We start from the raw sequence: 19,525 nt of genomic DNA, 5'->3' as shown, positions 1-19,525 counted from the left end.
ATCCTATCAAGCCTTGTTGTTAGTTGTGAAGTCATGTCCAACCCACCCTTTTGGAAAAAACACCTTTGGGTGACCAGACTGTGTTTATAAATGTCACATGAAGGTATCTTGGCTTGTCTGGAGATGTACCGGAACAAAACTCAGTTGTGGATGGGCCACAATTTATGTTGTTGTTTGTTGCAAAGTCGTATCGACCCATCGCGACCCCATGGACAACGTTCCTTCAGGCCTTCCTGTCCTCTACCATCCTCTGGAGTCCATTGAAGCTCACGCTGGCTGCTTCAGTGACTCCATCCAGCCACCTCCTTCTCTGCCGTCCCCTTCTTCTTCTTTTGCCCTCCATCGTTCCCAGCATGAGGCTCTTCCCAGGGAGTCCTTCCTTCTCATTAGGTGGCCAAAGTACTTGAGTCTACTCTTCAGGATCTGGCCTTCTAAAGAGCAGCCAGGGTTGATCTCCTCTAGGACTGACCGGTTGGATGGCCTTGTAGTCCAAGGGACTCAATGCAGGAGTCTTCTCCAGCACCAGAGTACAAAGGCCTCCGTTCTTTGGCTTCCTTCCTTCTTATTAGGTGGCCAAAGTCTTTGAGTTTCCTCTTTAGGATCTGGCCTTCTAAAGAGCAGCCAGGGTTGATCTCCTCTAGGACTGATTGGTTGGATGGCCTTGCAGTCCAAGGGACTCAACACAGGAGTCTTCTCTAACACCAGAGTTCAAAGGCCTCCATTCTTTGGCTTCCTTCCTTCTCATTAGGTGGCCAAAGGATTTGAGTTTTCTCTTCAGGATCTGGTCTTCTAAAGAGCAGTCAGGGTTGATCCCCTCTAGGACTGACCAGTTGGATGGCCTTGCAGTCCAAGGGACTCAATGCAGGAGTCTTCTCCAGCACCAGAGTTCAAAGGCCTCCATTCTTTGGCTTCCTTCCTTCTCATTAGGTGGCCAAAGGATTTGAGTTTTCTCTTCAGGATCTGGCCTTCTAAAGAGCAATCAGGGTTGATCTCCTCTAGGACTGACCAGTTGGATGGCCTTGCAGTCCAAGGGACTCAGTGCAGGAGTCTTCTCCAGCACCAGAGCTCAAAGGCCTCCATTCTTTGGCCTTCCTTATGGTCCAGCTTCCACAGCCATCCATTTGCAACTGGGAAAAACCACAGCCTTAGCCTTATCAAGCCTTAGGATCTACTTAACCAGCTGTTTCCAGCTGCTGAAAAATGGATGGGCCGTTAGTGTTTTTCCTCTTGGATCTGCAGGGGGCGCTCCTGAGCTTTGCAAAAGGAGGGAGGTGGACTGACTCATCCTAATAGAAGCTCTTGGGTAGAAATTGGTACATACTTGAACAGATTAAAAAGTCCAGTTGGAAGCTGAGTAGGAGAAGTAGAAATAACAAAAAAAAAAAATAGCCACCTGCTGTCTAGCTGTTCGTTCTTTAATATTCGAATGCAGGAGTGTTTTTTTTCCTTCTGAGGCTTTTGATCTCATTAAACCATCTTGGGCTTTTTAATTTTTGTTCTCAAGATACAATTATAGGTATACATTCACATAGTTATTATTCTTTTTTTACATCTGTCGTTCTTATACTTTTGTCGTTCCACTTACAGGGTTATAACATATCATTTGGGTTTCTTTTATTTACCATCCCTCGCCTGTTTTGACACCACCTTCTTTTCCCTTTCTTTTCTCCCTCCCTCCCTTCTCTCCTTCCTTCCTCCTCTCCTTTCCCTTCCTTCTTCCCTTACCTCTGCCCTATCCCTCTTCCCCTTCCTCCCGTCTCCTTCTCCCTTCCATCTTCCTATCCTTACCGCTATCTTCCTCCCCTCCTCTTCCTCTCCTCTCCTCCTCTCTTCCTTTCTTTTTCTATTGTTGTAGGTTCTTCCTTTTCTCCCTCCCTCCCTTCTCTCCTTCCTTCCTCCTCTCCTTTCCCTTCCTTCTTCCTTAGCTCTCCCCTACTCCTCTCTTCCTCTTCCTTCTCTCCTTCTCCCTTCCATCTTCCTCTCCTTACCACTATCTTCCTCCCCTCCTCTTTCTCTCCTCTCATCTCCTCCTCTCTTTCCTTCTTTTTCTATTGTTGGTTCTTTCTTTTCTCCCTCCCTCCCTTCTCTCCTTCCTTCCTTCCTCCTCTCCTTTCCCTTCCTTCTTCCCTTACCTCTGCCCTATCCCTCTTCCCCTTCCTCCCGTCTCCTTCTCCCTTCCATCTTCCTATCCTTACCGCTATCTTCCTCCCCTCCTCTTCCTCTCCTCTCCTCCTCTTTCCTTCTTTTTCTATTGTTGTAGGTTCTTTCTTTTCTCCCTCCCTCCCTTCTCTCCTTCCTTCCTTCCTCCTCTCCTTTCCCTTCCTTCTTCCCTTACCTCTGCCCTATCCCTCTTCCCCTTCCTCCCGTCTCCTTCTCCCTTCCATCTTCCTATCCTTACCGCTATCTTCCTCCCCTCCTCTTCCTCTCCTCTCCTCCTCTTTCCTTCTTTTTCTATTGTTGTAGGTTCTTTCTTTTCTCCCTCCCTCCCTTCTCTCCTTCCTTCCTTCCTCCTCTCCTTTCCCTTCCTTCTTCCCTTACCTCTGCCCTATCCCTCTTCCCCTTCCTCCCATCTCTCCTTCTCCCTTCCATCTTCCTATCCTTACCGCTATCTTCCTCCCCTCCTCTTCCTCTCCTCTCCTCCTCTCTTCCTTTCTTTTTCTATTGTTGTAGGTTCTTCCTTTTCTCCCTCCCTCCCTTCTCTCCTTCCTTCCTCCTCTCCTTTCCCTTCCTTCTTCCCTTACCTCTCCCCTACTCATCTCTTCCTCTCCTTCCCTCCTCGTCCTCTCCTCTCCTCTCCTCCTCTCTTCCTTTCTTTTTCTATTGTTGTCCGTGTCTCTTCCAGCTCTTAATTTTTATTTTCTTGGGGTGGTATTTCCGCAGAACCAAAAATAGTTGAATATCGTTTCTTGTTCCCTTTCCTTCCTCAAATCTATCCTGATTATGTTTCCCCCCACCCTTTGTATCTTACTTTTGAATATATACTTATATACTGTTATTTTCTTTCCTATTTCCCCCCCTTCCCCCTCACTTTTCTACTTAATGGCGTATCATCTGGGTTCCATATCTTTTAAGTATAAGTATAATCTTTAGTGTCATTGTACTTAAATACAACGAAATCTTTCCCTCCCTTACTTTCTTTTCTCTTTCTTTCTTTCTTTCTTTCTTTCTTTCTTTCTTTCTTTCTTTTTTCTTCCTTCCTTCCTAGCTTCCTTCCTTCCTTCCTTCTTTCCTTCCTTCTCTTTCTTTCTTTCTTTCTTTCTTTCTCTTTCTTTCTTTCTTTCTTTCTTTCTTTCTTTCTTTCTTTCTTTCTTTTCTTTCTTTCTTTTCTGTATGTCTTTCTCTAACCATTCATAAAAATCTTCCCCATGTCTTGAACTACACCGATTCCTCTTTATCATTTATATCATCCCGGGCATCTTTCTCAAGCATGCAGCCGGTCCAATGAACACAGCAGTTGTGTTGCTTAACGGAGGGGTTTGAGTTTTGTGCCTCGAGGCGGGACTCCTGAATTTAAGATGGATCTCATCCTTGCAAGACCCAGAGCAGGAATGGGCAGTTATGGCCCCTTTCATGACCTATCGGCTTCAACTCCCAGAATTCCACGCTGCCTGGGGAATTCTGGGAGTGGAAGTCCACGGGCGTTAAAGTTGCCAAGGTTTGAAGGCCCCAAGTTGTAGAAATGTCATTTGAACTTGGATCTTAGGGTTAGGGTTAGCGGTATGTAAATCTAAGGTCTATGGCTTTAACCTTCAACCCTTGGAGTTTCTCTTCAACTTCCTTTTGAACGTGAGGACTAGAAACATGACACAGAAAGTGCCTCTGGAGGGTTTTTCTTAAAAGCAAAGTCACCTAGCCAGCTATCATGCTTAAGGTGAGTCTAGAACTTACCGTCTCCTGGTGATGGATCCAAAGTCACCCAGCTAGCTATCATGCCTAAAGCAGAACTAGAACTCACCATCTCCTAATAATGGACCCAAAGTTGCCCAGCATAAAGCAGAACTAGAACTCACTGTCTTCTAGTGATTGGTCCAAAATCACTCAGCTGGCTATCATACTTTAGGTGGGTCTAGAACTCACCGTCTCCTGGTGATGGGCCCAAAGTCACCCAGCCGGCTTTCATCCCAAGGAGGAACTAGAACTCACCATCTCCTCGTGATGGGCCCAAAGTCACCCAGCCAGCTATCATGCCTAAAGCAGAACTAGACCTCACCATCTCCTAATGATGGACCCAAAGTCACCCAGCATAAGACAGAACTAGAACTCACTGTCTTCTAGCGATTGGTCCAAAATCACTCAGCTGGCTGTCATACTTTAAGTGGGTCTAGAACTCGCCGTCTCCTGGTGATTGGCCCAAAGTCACCCAGCCAGCTATCATGCCTAAAGCGGAACTAGAACTCAACGTCTCCTCGTTCTAACCAGGCGCCTTCCCCGCTGGACCAGACCGGCTTCCCTTTTAACGTCATCAAAACGTCAGCCCTTTCTGCTGCTTCTCCTGCCTCTCCTGCTCCTTCTGCTTATCCACTTCGGGCCTCAGCTTCCCCGTCAGCGAAATGGGAATAATAACAATAATAGCCCCCTCTCTCAGAATCTTCCCCCACCACCACCAGCGATGACTCTTTCCTTTTTTTTCCTTTTGATAAAAAGGGCCGCAATGTTAAAGCGTTCTCTGTGCATTGTAAATTTGTAGTAAATATTGCCCGTAGCCAGAGGAAAGTTGTGTGTGTGTGTGTGTGTGTGTGTGTGTGTGTGTGTGTGTGTGTGTGTGTGTTTCCATTTCCACACCTCCCTCTCTGCCCGCTAGTTTTGTATCTCATTTTCGCATTATCATCAAGTTTCCCTCCCCTGCCTGGGACGCCCGTTTTCGGGGGCTATTTTGACAGCTTCTTTCAGCTGCCTGCCATCACCTCCTTATTGGTAGCGGGCACCTCTGGCATCGTGCTGAATGCAATTAGAATCTGATTAACAGCAGAGGAGCGCGAGCAAAAGGGGGTCTTTCTCTCTCTCTCTCTCTCGCTCTTTCTCTCTCTCCACCCACCCCCTCCACAAAGAACACCCCCCCCTTGAGTAAAAATATTCTCTTTCCACTAAACTGTTTTGCTGGCCGGCGGGATTGTTTGCATTCCGCGGAGTCTCGGGGCCAACGGAGGAGCAAAACGCTTTGCTTGCCAATAATAAGCTTCCTTTAAAAAGAAACGCAAAAAAAAGGGGGTTGGATAGAGAGGGAAATATACGGCCCCATGGCTTTTTCAAACAGCTCCGCAGGCTTTCCTCTAAAGCTGTATCTTTGCAACTGTGGTTGTTGGAAAGTGAGGAGGGTTGGGGAGGAACATGGGCCAGTCCTTTAGGGAAGGCTCGGACGAGGGCTCTGTGTCGGAGGCAGAGAGGGGGCCAGGGCCGTCTTGACAGTTATCAGCTGCCTTCGGAGTCGGACATCAGTGAGGCAGAGGAACAGCTGGAGCCTGTTCCCAGTGTGCGCATGCGCAGAATTGCCAGACAAAAGGAACGGCTAAAGAACAGGGGTCGACTTGGGAGTAAGGCCACAGGTGGACGGTGAATGGCCCCTCCCAGAGGGAATAAAAGAGGAGCAAAAGGGGAGTGGAGTTTGCAGGAGACCATTAATTCGCTTCATTAGTTCTTGATTCTCCGAGACTCCTTGCCAAGTTCTGCAGATCTCGGCCTGGCAGCTCTCCAAGCCAGATAAGGTCTGTGACTGTAAATCCTCCCTGGAAAGACTTTGCTGGATGTGAATGAGCCACAGGTGGACGGTGAATGGCCCCTCCCAGAGGGAATAAAAGAGGAGCGAAAGGGGAGTGGAGTTTGCAGGAGACCATTCGTTCGTTTCAAGAGTGGAAAGTTGGCCCATGCTCTAAAAATTTTTTGTAGCATATTTTAACTTTTGAAAACAAAAGTGTTGTCCTGGTTTCCCCTCCCTTTGTATCTCCTCTTATTCTTTTATCTCATGTTTCCCTTTTACATTTCAGTCATCGTTTTCATTCCATAGTCTCCTGCTTAATTTTAATGTCTTCTTAATATATAAATATCATTATTTGCCTCTCCAAAGTAATCAAGTTTAACGTATCCTTTCTATCTATTATGTCTTGCTGTCAACATATATCCTCAGATTTAATTTCAATTAGTAAACTTTTCATTTCATTAGTTATCCACAAGTAATCACTTTAATCTATTTCCCTCACATTGTATTGAATATATACCATTGGCAATATTTACTAGGTTTCCTTCTATTCTACTAGTAAATCCGTTTCTTTCCTCCTTTCAATCATTTCTCTTAATCTCTCAGGAACTTCATTTCTCTTATATTCTCTCCATCCATTTGCTTAGCATTCGCTTTTGATCTTGAAATGCCTATATTTTCCCTTCCCAATCTTTTTTCTCCTTTTTTAATTCGGTTGTTTTAGTACCTCTCCCCAATTCCTCCCTCCCCCCCCAATTAAACCCACCTTCCCTTTTGCGACCTTATAACCATCAAAATCAGCCGGGAAATCAGGTTCACTTAACGACCTTGTGACTCACTGAACCAACCGCCAGGAATTGACTTAAGAATCCTGGTCTTCAACTGTAACAAACTTGATTTGATTTCAAGAAACTCGGTTCGACTTTGACTTAAGCATTGGGGCCCGAACGGTCATAAAGCGGGGCAAAACTCCCTTTTTAGCAGATTTTTATTATTACTTTTTCCCTTCTACAGCACCTTACAGTTATTACATCAACATTGTTATGTCATCATACCTGTTATGTCATCATACCTTGAAGAGTGTTCAGAGACTTCAGCTTGTCCAGAATGCAGCCGCGCGAGCGATCGTGGGTGCGCCTCGGTACACCCACGTTACACCTATCCTCCGCGAGCTGCACTGGCTGCCTGTTGGTCTCCGGATACGCTTCAAGGTGCTAGTCGTCACTTATAAAGCCCTACATGGTATTGGACCTGGGTACTTGAGAGACCGCCTGCTGCCAATTATCTCCCATAGACCCATTAGATCCCACAGATTAGGCCTCCTCCGAGTTCCATCTGCCAGCCAATGCCGGCTGTCGACCACCCGGAGGAGGGCCTTCTCTGTGGCTGCTCCGGCCCTCTGGAACGATCTCCCCATGGAAATTCGGACCCTCACCACCCTTCAGGCTTTCCGTAAAGCCGTTAAGACCTGGCTGTTCCAGCAGGCCTGGGGCTGCTGAGTTCCACCCCCACTCGAATGGGTGTGCTTGTTGAGACCTTTTAAATTGGTTTTGTATTGTTGTTTGTTTTTGTTTCCTTTCCTTTTGTATTGTTCCCCTTCCCTTCGGTTTTGTTAGCCGCCCTGAGTCCCTCGGGAATAGGGCGGCATACAAGTTGAATAAAACCTAAACCTAAACCTACATGTATATAATATTTCGCTTCTATATTTACACACCTTTATACACAGTTCTATATATATTTATATATATATATATATTGGTTTTTGGCTTAATTAATTTTATTCTTGTTTTGCAGCCATTTATACCAATTGTTCCAAATTTCATAATATTCCGACTCTTCTTTATCTATTAATTTCGGTGTTAATTTGTCCATCTCTGCACAGTCCAAAGGTTTTTTTAATCACTAATTCGTCCGAGGGGGTATTATTTTGTTTCCAGCATTGGGCAAATGCTATTCTAGCTGTAGTTAGCAGATGTGTTAATATGTACTTAATTTTCTTTGTATATTTCCCTTGGATTATTGCCAGCAGAAAGATTTCGGGTTTGTATTTTATCTGTTCTCCTGTAATTTCTTGCACCCATTTCCAAATTTTTGTCCAATATTTTTGTGTTTCCGGGCAGGTCCACCATATGTGATAATAGGTCCCTTGTACTTTTTTACACTTCCAGCAGGTTGGCTTCATGTTTGGGTACATTTTAGCCAATCTTGTTGGTGATAAATGCCAACGCTAAAACATTTTGTATATATTTTCTTTAAGTGCTGCTGATCGTGTTAGTTTATAATTTGTGTTCCAAATGCTTTCCCAAAGCTCCCTTAACAAAGGTCTGGCTTCAGCGACAGAAATTCGAGGCTCAATTGTGTCATAAGTCGAGGATGGCCTGCATTTGAGATGGCGGTTTAGCTAGAAAAGCAGAGTTTATTTTTTTCTCTTTCTCTTTCAAGATAGTTTGGGCTTCTGTTGCCCCTTTTAGTCTCTTGGGATTATTTTTTTGATTTTTTGGAAGGCCTCAAAGAGGAAAGATAGACATTCCTTTATTTCTAAAGATTTTTTTTTTTAAATTTCCAAGACTTCTTCATTTCTTTAATGGAGACACTTAATGAGATTTCTCTTCACCTTAGTAGATTTGCATTCATTTGATCTTCTCTGCAAATTCGACTTATTCTCCTCGTTAAAGCAATTAATGAAGACGATGCCAGTTCGGGTGGAATTAGAGAAAGCCAACATCAAAGTCCAATAAATTTTAGATTTAGAAATGTCTTTAAAAAAAAAAAGACTCCTTATTCTTTTATAAAAAAAAATACTCTTGAAGCAAGTTTTGTAACCATGTGCAGGTAGTTCTCGACTTACGGCGCTTCATTTAGTGACCATTCCAAGTTACAACGACACTGAAAAGAAAGGACATACAACCGTGTTTCACAGTTACGACCTTTGCAGCACCCCACCCATGGCTAGCGTGATCAAAATTCAGACGCTTGACAAGTGGTTCATACTTACGACCGTCATCCTTCATTCTTATTTAATTCTGTCCTTAGCCAGGTCCAGGTTTGTACTAAGCTATGGTCTGTGCGAGGGACGCGGTGGCTCAGAGGCTAAGACGCTGAGCTTGTCGATCAGAAAGGTCGGCAGTTTGGCGGTTCGAATCCCTAGTGCCGCGTAACGGAGGGAGCTCTCGTTACTTGTCCCAGCTTCTGCCAACCTAGCAGTTCGAAAGCAGGTTAAAAAATGCAAGTAGAAAAATAGTGACCACTTTTGGTGGGAAGGTGATGGTGCTTCCTCTAGCACTATAGTGCCAACAAAAGTATCTAGTCAAGGCTGTGGTTTTCTGAGTTGCAATGGATGGCTGTGAAGGTTGGACCATAAGAAAGGCTGAGTGCCAAAGAATGGAGGCCTTTGAACTCTGGCGCTGGAGAAGACTCCTGCATTGAGTCCCTTGGACTGCAAGGCCATCCAACCGGTCAGTCCTAGAGGAGATCAACCCTGATTGCTCTTTAGAAGGCCAGATCCTGAAGAGGAAACTCAAAGACTTTGGCTACCTAATGAGAAGGAAGGAAGCCAAAGAATGGAGGCCTTTGAACTCTGGTGCTGGAGAAGACTCCTGAGAGTCCCTTGGACTGCAAGGCCATCCAACTGGTCAGTCCTAGCGGAGATCCACCCTGACTGCTCTTTAGAAGGCCAGATCCTGAAGAGGAAACTCAAAGACTTTGGCTACCTAATGAGAAGGAAGGAAGCCAAAGAATGGAGGCCTTTGAACTCTGGTGCTGGAGAAGACTCCTGAGAGTCCCTTGGACTGCAAGGCGATCCAACCGGTCAGTCCTAGAGGAGATCCACCCTGACTGCTCTTTAGAAGGCCAGATCCTGAAGAGGAAACTCAAGTACTTTGGCCACCTAATGAGAAGGAAGGGCTCCCTAGAGAAGAGCCTCATGCTGGGAATGATGGAGGGCAAAAGAAGAAGGGGACGGCAGAGAAGGAGGTGGCTGGATGGAGTCACTGAAGCAATCAGCGTGAGCTTCAATGGACTCCAGAGGATGGTACAGGACAGGAAGGCCTGGAGGAATGTTGTCCATGGGGTCGCGATGGATCGGACATGACTTCCCAACTAACAACAAGCTAGCCATACCCCTCTGGGATTTGAACTTCTGTGCCATCTGAGAGGCAATGTTTCCAGCATCCTTGTAAGTTTAGGAATTGGGGTTAGAGAGAGTCCCCTCTCTCAGAGAAGGTGGATTTTTTTTTAATGTCAGCCCCTATGCTTCTGCTTACCTTCTCCTTCATCCCCTCCGTGGTGAGCTTTCTTCTCCAAGAGCCAGCTCAGTTGCGCTCAGTTACTGCGACGGCAGTAGCACAGCAACCACACCTTCCCAAATGTGTCATTCTCCTGTCTCCAGCTGCAGTAGAGAAGCTGTCAGGTAGGAACAATTGGGGAGGGGGAGGATGACAGTCGAGAAAGCAAGACAACTTGGTGCGGTTCCATTTCGGATCTCTTGAGCCTGGCCTTCACCCAGGGGAAGTCTGACGGTGTTGTAGCCTGCCAGTGACCAGCAGAGCTGGCAGTAGATTCGGACAGTGAGGAGGGTTGGGGAGGAACCTGGGCCAGTCCTGGAGTCTGGGGGAAGGCTCCGATGAGGGATCTGTGTCGGAGGCAGAGAGGGGGCCAAGGCTGTATGCCAGTTATCAGCTGCCTTCAGAGTCAGACCTCAGTTAGGCAGAAGAACAGCTGGAGCCTGTTCCCAGTGTGCGCATGTGCAGAGCTGCCAGACGAAGGGAAGAGCTAAAGAACAGGGGTCGACTTGGGAGTAAAGCCACAGGTGGATGGTGAATGGCCCCTCCCAGAGGACATAAAAGAGGAGCGAAAGGGGAGTGGAGTTTGCAGGAGAAAATTAGTTTGCTTCATTGGCTCGTGACTCTCCGAGACTCCTTGCCAAGTTCTGCAGAGATCGGCCTGGCAGCTCTCCAAACCAGAGAAGGTCTGTGACTGTAAATCCTCCCTTGAAAGACTTTGCTGGATGTGAATGAGCAGAATTCACAGTCAATTCATAAAAGGGGCTTTTGTCGGGACAAGGAGTTTGCTTCAGGCTCTCGTGAAGCCTCGATCAGAATAGACAGGTGGTCAGACAGTCCTCCATCTCTTCTCTTTTCTCCTTCCTTTTCTTTGGGTGTAGAGAAAGATGGGATAAGACTGTGGAGTCCTCGGCGCTCTCTGACTTTGATGGCTTGCTTGCAGATGTTTCGTTACCCGGATGCCATCTCGGTCGGTCACCGGGATGAGAGGTTTAACCTTCTGAGCTTTTGAGTTCGTGCTGGAACCCCCCGTCCTCAGGAAACGTCTCTCTAGCACATTGTGTGCGGTGGGCTATTCTGTGCAGGGTATTTATGTGGTGCCTTGTTGTGTGTGTCGCTTTGTGTGGGGTGTTGATGGCTGGGTGTTGTTTTCTTGTGCTGCCTGATAAGCTGGTGGTAAATCAGCACCCTTGTTGACTGACAAGGGGACTTTTTCCGCAGGCTTCAATTATTTCCCTGGCTGTTTTTGTCCCTGCTCGGCCAACAATCTTAATAGCTGTGAAATTGAATGTATGTCCTTGTTCATTGCAATGGGAGGCTACCAATAAGTTTGGGTCATCTTGTTTGACCGCTCGCTTGAGTTCTTGCAATTTGGTGGTTACCTTCATAGTCACGGGGGCAATTCATGAAGGGGATCCAGTACGTTACATTAGAAATACCCCCCCACCTCCAAGTGATTTTTGCAATGTATGATTTGACCTCGTAGGGTAGCCTCTGAGCAGTGTGCGATGCCTACTAGCAGGTGGAGATTTTGCAGTATCCTTCCCCTGGAGTGGGAAGGAATGGGGATTTTGCAGTATCCTTCCCCTGGAGTGGGAAGGAATGGGGATTTTGCAGTATCCTTCCCCTGGAGTGGGAAGGAATGGGGATTTTGCAGTATCCTTCCCCTGGAGTGGGAAGGAATGGGGACTTTGCAGTATCCTTCCCCTGGAGTGGAAGGAATGGGGACTTTGCAGTATCCTTCCCCTGGAGTGGGAAGGAATGGGGATTTTGCAGTATCCTTCCCCTGGAGTGGGAAGGAATGGGGATTTTGCAGTATCCTTCCCCTGGAGTGGGAAGGAATGGAGATTTTACAGTATCCTTCCCCTGGAGTGGGAAGGAATGGGGATTTTACAGTATCCTTCCCTTGGAGTGGGAAGGAATGTGGATTTTGCAGTATCCTTCCCCTGGAGTGGGAAGGAATGGGGATTTTGCAGTATCTTCCCCTGGAGTGGGAAGGAATGGGGATTTTGCAGTATCCTTCCCCTGGAGTGGGAAGGAATGGGGATTTTGCAGTATCCTTCCCTGGAGTGGGAAGGAATGGGGATTTTGCAGTATCCTTCCCTGGAATGGGAAGGAATGGGGATTTTGCAGTATCCTTCCCTGGAGTGGGAAGGAATGGGGATTTCGCAGTATCCTTCCCCTGGAGTGGGAAGGAATGGAGATTTCACCACTGCCTTGGAGGTCTTCTAGTCCAATCCCTACTTAGGCAGGAAGCCCTACACCTCTTCAGACAAATGGTTATCCAACCTCTCCTTAAAAACCTAGGTTAGACAGAATAAGAGCCATTGGAGGGGGGGGAAAGAAAGAGGAGCAAACGCCAGCCCAAAAAACAAGTTATTTCCATTGCTCTCCTGCGAACAAAAGCTGCTGGGGAGGTATCTACTGGGGAGGGGTTCAGCAATGACCAATAAAACGGGCATCACCCCATTTCCAAGCCAGCTTCGCCCCCTCGCGATGCGCAGTGTGACGTCGTATGGACGTCTGAAAGGGTTGGATCGGGCGTCACCGCAGGACAATGGGGCTGTTGTCTTGGGACGAAGGTTTTGGATCTCGCAGGCCTGTTCTCCGGCCCACAAGGCCTATCAGCTGATGTAATTTACGATCATTCCTACAAAGTGAACCTTTGTGCGTTTGTGTTTTCGACTTGTGGGGATGTCCTGTTTCCCAGGTCATCCCAAGCTACAGAATAGCTAGGACGAATCTTAATTAGTCTCAAGATTTGCAAAAAAAAAAAGAAGAAGGTGGTTGTAAAATCGGCTTGACAGAATAACAGAGTTTGGAAAGGACTTTGGAGGTCTTCTAGTCCAGTGTTTCTCAACCTTGGCAACTTGAAGATGCTTGGACTTCAACTCCCAGAATTCCCCAGCCAGCATTCGCTGGCTGGGGAATTCTGGGAGTTGAAGTCCAGGCATCTTCAAGTTGCCAAGGTTGAGAAACACTGTTCTAGTCCAACCCCCCCCCCCCACCTGCTCCAGCAGGAGACCCTGTAACTCGATGACTGTCCATTCTTTTGAAAACCTCCAGTGATGGTGCAGCCACGACTTCCGGAGGCAACTTCTGTTCCACTGGTTAATTGTTCTCATTGTCAAGAAGTTTCTCCTTAGTTCTAGGTTGCTTCTCTCCTTGATTGGATTGGAATGGAATATGGAATGGAATGGAATGGAATAAGATGGGATGGAATATGGAATGGAATGGAATAGAATAGAACATGGAATGGAATAGGATAGAATGGAATGGAATGGAATAGAATATGGAATAGAATGGAATAAGATGGGATGGAATATGGAATGGAATGGAATAGAACATTGAATGGAATGGAATAAGATGGGATGGAATATGGAATGGAATGGAATAGAATAGAACATGGAATGGAATAGGATAGAATGGAATGGAATGGAATAGAATATGGAATAGAATGGAATAAGATGGGATGTGGAACGGAATGGAATAGAATAGAATATGGAATGGAATAGGATAGAATGGAATGGAATAAGATGGGGTGAATATGGAATGGGATGGAATGGAATAGAAATAGAATAGAACATGGAATGGAATAGGATAGAATGGAATGGAATAAGATGGGGTGAATATGGAATGGGATGGAATGGAAGAGAAATAGAATAGAACATGGGATGGAATTGGATAGAATGGAATGGAATAGAAAATGGAGTGGAATAAAATAAGATGGGATGGAATATGGAATGGGATGGAAGGAATAGAAATAGAATAGAACATGGGATGGAATTGGATGGAATGGAATGGAATGGAATAGAATATGGAATAGAATGGAATAAGATGGGATGGAATATGGAATGGAATAGAATAGAATATGGAATGGAATAGGATAGAATGGAATGGAATAAGATGGGGTGAATATGGAATGGAATGGAATAGAAATAGAATAGAACATGGAATGGTATAGGATAGGATAGAATGGAATGGAATAGAAAATGGAATGGAATAAAATAAGATGGGATGGAATATGGAATGGGATGAAATGGAATAGAAATAGAATAGAACATGGGATGGAATTGGATAGGATAGAATGGAATAGAAAATGGAATGGAATAAGATGGGATGGAATATGGAATGGGATGGAATGGAAGAGAAACAATAGAACATGGAATGGAATAGGATAGAATGGAATGGAATAGAATATGGAACAGAATGGAATAAGATGGGATGGAATATGGAATGGGATGGAAGGAATAGAAATAGAATAGAACATGGAATGAAATAGGATAGAATGGGATGGAATAGAATATGGAATGGGATGGGATAGGATAGAATGGAATAGAAATAGAATAGAACATGGAATGGAATAGAAAATGGAATGGAATAGGATAGGATAGAATGGAATGGAATAGAATAGAGTAGAATAGCAGAGTTGGAGGGGACCTTGGAGGTCTTCTAGTCCAACCCCCTGCTCAGGCAGGAAACCCTACACCACCCTCAGATAAATGTTATCCAATCTCCTTTAAAACTTCCAGTGTTGAAGCATTCACAAATTTCTGGAGGCAAGTTGTTCCACTGGTTAATTGTTTCACTGTCAGGAAATTTTTCCTTAAGTTCTAAGTTGCTTCGCTCCTTGATTAGTTTCCACCCATTGCTTCTTGTCCTGCCCTCAGATGCTTTGGAGAATAGCTTGACTCCCTCTTCTTTGTGGCAGCCCCTCAAATATTGGAAGGCTGCTATCATGTCACCCCTGGTCCTTCTTTACATTAGTCTAGACATGGCTACTTCCTCTTCCCCTCCCCACTCCTGCTCCCCAATTTTGCAAGGGTGATAAAGATATTATTCATATGTCTTTGGCGGAAGATCATTTGGAAGACATACAACAGGATAACAGAGTTAGAGGTCTTCTCATCCAACCCTTGCTCACAGAGGAAACATTTCAGAGAAATGGCTGTCCAATTTCTTCTCCCACCTGCTTCTAGCACGGATGATGTTACCTACATGGGTAATAAGAGTTAGTGTTGTCTTTTCTTAGCGAACGTCGCTGGCTTCGTTAGCGATTCCCCCCCCCCCTCTTTAAGTGGTGTCTCCCAACCTCCCCCATTTCCTGCTTCTCTAAGAAACTGGTCCCATTAACTAATCGGACTGACTGTTCATATTCCCGGTGAGTTGAAAAGAGACTCAAATCTGCACTTCATTTGCAAGACCCTCTGCTGTGTGGGTTGCTAATGACCGCTGTAATTACGATATCTCGACGGTGGTGCCTTTTTTCCCCCCCCCTTTCTTAATCAAGACGATCCCACCTGCCTCGTGACATCTTGCCAAACCGGGAAGGTGTTATGGGGTGAAATCCGAAGCAGGTTAGGATGGGTGGGGAGGGGGTGGGCAGGAGAACAAAACTGGCACTGTTAAAGCTGTGGCAGCTTTCGTGCCAATTGCACCATTTTTCCTGGGGGGTTTTCCCCCCACCCTGTCATTTCTTTTGGGGGGGGGAAAGGGGGGGGAAGAGAGTCCCGGCTTCCGTTCTTAGGGTGAAGATATGGAAGCTAGGATGGAGGACTGCTGATTGATCCTGAAAATAGGATAAGATAAGAATAGAGTAGGGTAGGGTAGAATAGAAATGGAATAGAATAGTGGAATGACGAAATACAATAGAATAGAATGAAGAATAGAATAGAATAAATGAATGAAGAAATACCATAGAATAGAATGAAGAATAGAGTAGAATAGAAATAGAATAGAATAGTGGAATGACGAAATACAATTGAATAGAATGAAGAATAGAATAGAATAGAATAAATGAATGAAGAAATACCATAGAATAGAATGAAGAATAGAGTAGAATAAATTAGAATAGAATAGGAAGAAGAATAGAATAGAATAGAATAGAGGAATGAAGAAATAGAATAGAATGAAGAGTAGAATAGAATAGAAAGGAGAATAGAATAGAAAAGAGCAATGAGGAAATAGAATAGAAGAGAGGAATGAAGAACTACAATAGAATAGAATATAGAATAGAATAGAATAGGAAGGAGAATAGAATAGAAAAGAGGAATGAGGAAATGGAATAGAATGAAGAGTAGAATAGAATAGAAGAGAATAGTTCGAAGGGATCTTGGAGGTCTTCTAATCCAACCCCCTGCTCAGGCAGGAAACCCTACACCACTTCAGATAAATGGTTATTCAACATCTTCTTAAAGACTTCCAGTGTTGGAGCATTCACAACTTCTGGAGGCAAGCTGTTCCACTGATTAATTTCTCCTTAGTTCTAAGTTGCTTCTCTCCTTGATTAGTTTCCCCCCATTGCTTCTTGTTCTACCCTCGGGTGCTTTGGAGAATAGCTTGACTCCCTCTTCTTTGGGGCAGCCCCTGAGATATTGGAAGACTGCTATCGTGTCTCCCATAGTCCTTCTTTTCATTAAATTACCCAGTTCCTGCAACCCTTCTTCATATGTTTTAGCCTCCAGTCCCCTAATCCTCTTTGTTGCTGTTCTTTGCGCTCTTTCTAAAATCTCAACATCGTGTGTGTGTGTGTGTGTGTGTGTGTGTGTGTGTGTGTGTGTGTGTGTGTGTGTGTGTATGTGTTGACCAACACTGGATTCCAAGTGTGGTTATACCAAGACCACACTTACCAGTTTTGGAACCCAGAGCCAGACGGAAGACTAGAATTTCTAGTTTTAGGTCTCCCAGCCTCTCCTAAGCATTCACTGTTCCAGGAAACTTGGCAAAAAGTTTTAAATTAGCTCTCTAATGACCAGCCTTGGCTGCTAAACAAGCTTGTAATGATGACATTAGTTTGAATGAGCCACAGTGGCGCAGTGGTTAGAGGGCAGTACTGCAGGCTACTTCTGCCGGCTGCCTGCAATTTGGCAGTTCAAATCCCGCCAGGCTCAAGGTCGACTCAGCCTTCCAGATTGTTGGGGGGGGGGGGGCAAGAGGCTGACTCCGTAAAGCACTTGCCAAGCAGTCTGTAAGTGCTATTGCTATTATTCTTCCTTCCTTCCATCCATTCATCCTCCATCCATCGTACACAGTGGTCAAAATGCAGCCTTGCAGGCTAACTCTGCCGATTGCCAGCAGTTCGATCCTGACTGGCTCCAGGTTGACTCAGCCTCCCTTCCTTCCGAGGTGGGTAAAATGAGGACTCAGATGAGCAAGAGGCTGACTCTGTAAACCACTTAGAGAGGGCTGGACAGCACTGTAAAATAGCATATAAATCTAAGTGCTATTGCTAACTGCTATATTTAACACACAGAGAGAGACACACCTCAATTGTTTTCTTCTGATGGGGTTCTCCGTAGCAAAGTTGTTGGGTGCAATCAGGGGTACTTTAAGGCACGGCGCTCCCCGTTCCATGAGTTCACCCCTCTTTTAAGGAAAGGGGAGGGGTGGCTGGCCATCCCTTAGACTCGGGGCCAAAGGATTGGACCGAACTCTTCCCTTTAAGAGAGCAGGAAAAAACAGGAGCTATTCGCTTCCCTAATCGTGTGGGTTTGGCATGAAGCAGGAACTGGCCATGGCTACTTTGGAGAAAAAGGCTATTTGGTAGCAGCCGGGAGAGAGCCGAAGGATTGTGGCAGGTTTCTCTCTCTCCCGCCCCCACCCCCCCAAACACACAGACTCCCCCCAAGCACAGATTTCTTAGAGCTTTCTTGTTCAGAAGGGTGATTTGGGAGGTTGGAGGGAGGCATTGTCTCCTGAAGATTCTCTTTGCAAGAAGCATCTTGTACAATAATTTGGGGGGGGGGGTCTTCCTTCCCTCTCTTTTCCCTCCCTTTCTTCTCCTTCCTTTTTTCCTTCCTTCCTTCCTTCCTTCCTTCCTTCCTTCCTTCCTTCCTTCCTTCCTTCTCTTTTCCCTCCCTCCCTTCTCTTCTTTCTGCCTTCTTTCTTCCTTCTTTCTCTTCTCTTTTTCCTTCTCTTCCCTCTCTTTTTCCTCCCTCCTCTTTCCTCCTTCCTTCCTTCTCTTTTTCCTCCCTCCTCCTTACTCCTCTTTCCTTCTTCCTTCCCTCTCTTTTCCCTCCCTCCTTCTTCTCCTTCCTTCCTTCTCTTTTCCCTCCCTCCTTCTTCCTTCTCTTCTTTCTTCCTTCTTTCTTTCCTTCCTTCTTTCATTCTTTTCCCTCTCTTTTTCCTTCCTTCCTTCTCTTTTCCGTCCTTCCTCCTCTTTCCTTATTCCTCTTTTCCTCCCTCCTTTTTCCTTCCCTCTCTTTTTCCTCACTCCTTCTTCTCCTTCCTCCTTCCTTCTCTTTTCCCTCCCTCCTTCTTCCTCTTCTTTCTACCTTCTTTCCTTCCTTCCTTCTTTTCATTCTTTTCCTTCTCTTTTTCCTTCCTTCTCATTTTCCTCCCTCCTTCCACATTCTCTCTTTCCTTCTTCTCTTTTCCCTCCCTCATTCTTCTTCTTCTTCCTCCCTTCCTTCCTTCTCTTTTCCCTCCCTTCTTTTTCCTTCTCTTCTTTCTACCTTCTTTCCTTCCTTCTTTCATTCTTTTCCTTCTCTTTTTCCTTCCTTCCTTCTCATTTAACTCCCTCCTTCCACATTCTCTCTTCCCTTCTTCCTTCTCTTTCCCCCCCTCCTTCCTTCCTTCCTTCCCTTTTTCTTTTTTACCCCATTCTTCATATTCCTTCCCACTCCCTCCCTGCCTTTCTTTCTTCCTCCCTTCCTCTTTCATCTTCTTCCTTCTCCCTCTCTTCCTCTTTCTGGTCCAAAGACACTCGTAATGTTACTAGGAAAGGATTTAAACGGGGATTTTCCTTCTCCTCCTCCTAGCCCACCCCTTTTAATTCCTTGACCTACAACGATTCCACACCAGGAGAAAATCAGACGATAACGAGTACAGGTAGTCCTCATCTTATGGCCACAAAGCACTGGGAAGCAGCTTATAATTCTAAGCGCTATTGCTATGCAGGGTTCACTTAAGGACACCCCCCCGCCAAAAAAAAGGTTGAAAAATCAGGTTAGCCGCCCGATGAGCCCCTTTGCAACCATCCCAGCAGGCTCCCTTAGGGTCATAAGTAAGAGGACTGCCTTCATGGGGGTTTGCGCGCATATGTAGCAGGAAACCAGTCGGTTGCTGGGAAGGGAAGGTAGGGATAAGAAAACCCCGCGAAGACTTTTCACGACTGCAGCAAGACTCCCTCGATCCATGGCATCATTCAGCGCTGAAGAACAAAATAATATCTCTCCCCCTCCATCCCCCCTTCCCAGTCCCATTTATTGTGCACAGTTGGGGGGGGGGGAGAAGAGAGAGAGCAATTTGCCAAAGATTGAGACAATTTCCCTGGCAGTGTAGAAGAGAAGGATTGAGTTTTAAAGGCGGAAGAAGAAGACAGAGAAGGATTGAAAAGAGAAATGAGGTCAGCCAGGATGTCCAGGTAATTCAGAAGCCAAGAGAGAAATAGGTTTTTTTTTAAACCTGCTCAACCACTGGATTACATCTGTGCTAGGAGGGTGGGGGGGAAATCACTCCCCCCCCCAAATGGTCAGTTTGATGTAGTGGTTAAGGCAATCGGGCCAGAAACCAGGAGACAGGGAGTTCTAGTCCTGCCTTAGGCATGAAAGTC

At 45.7% G+C, this 19,525-nt stretch overlaps 1 protein-coding gene across 1 annotated transcript in view; it reads left to right on the top strand.

Annotated features, from left to right (window-relative positions):
• The window catches only part of LOC106543714 (putative RNA-binding protein 19), a 132,980-nt gene that overhangs the window by 33,346 nt on the left and 80,109 nt on the right, over positions 1–19,525 (top strand). The window lies entirely within an intron of this gene.

This window comes from Thamnophis sirtalis, unplaced genomic scaffold (genome assembly GCF_051295495.1).
Source record: "Thamnophis sirtalis isolate CommonGarterSnake01/CBP01778 unplaced genomic scaffold, rThaSir2_p1.2 scaffold_2, whole genome shotgun sequence".
In the NCBI taxonomy this organism is placed as follows: Eukaryota; Metazoa; Chordata; class Lepidosauria; order Squamata; family Natricidae; genus Thamnophis; species Thamnophis sirtalis.
Note: the sequence above shows the minus strand (reverse complement) of the source record. Positions and strands in the feature narration are given on the sequence as shown.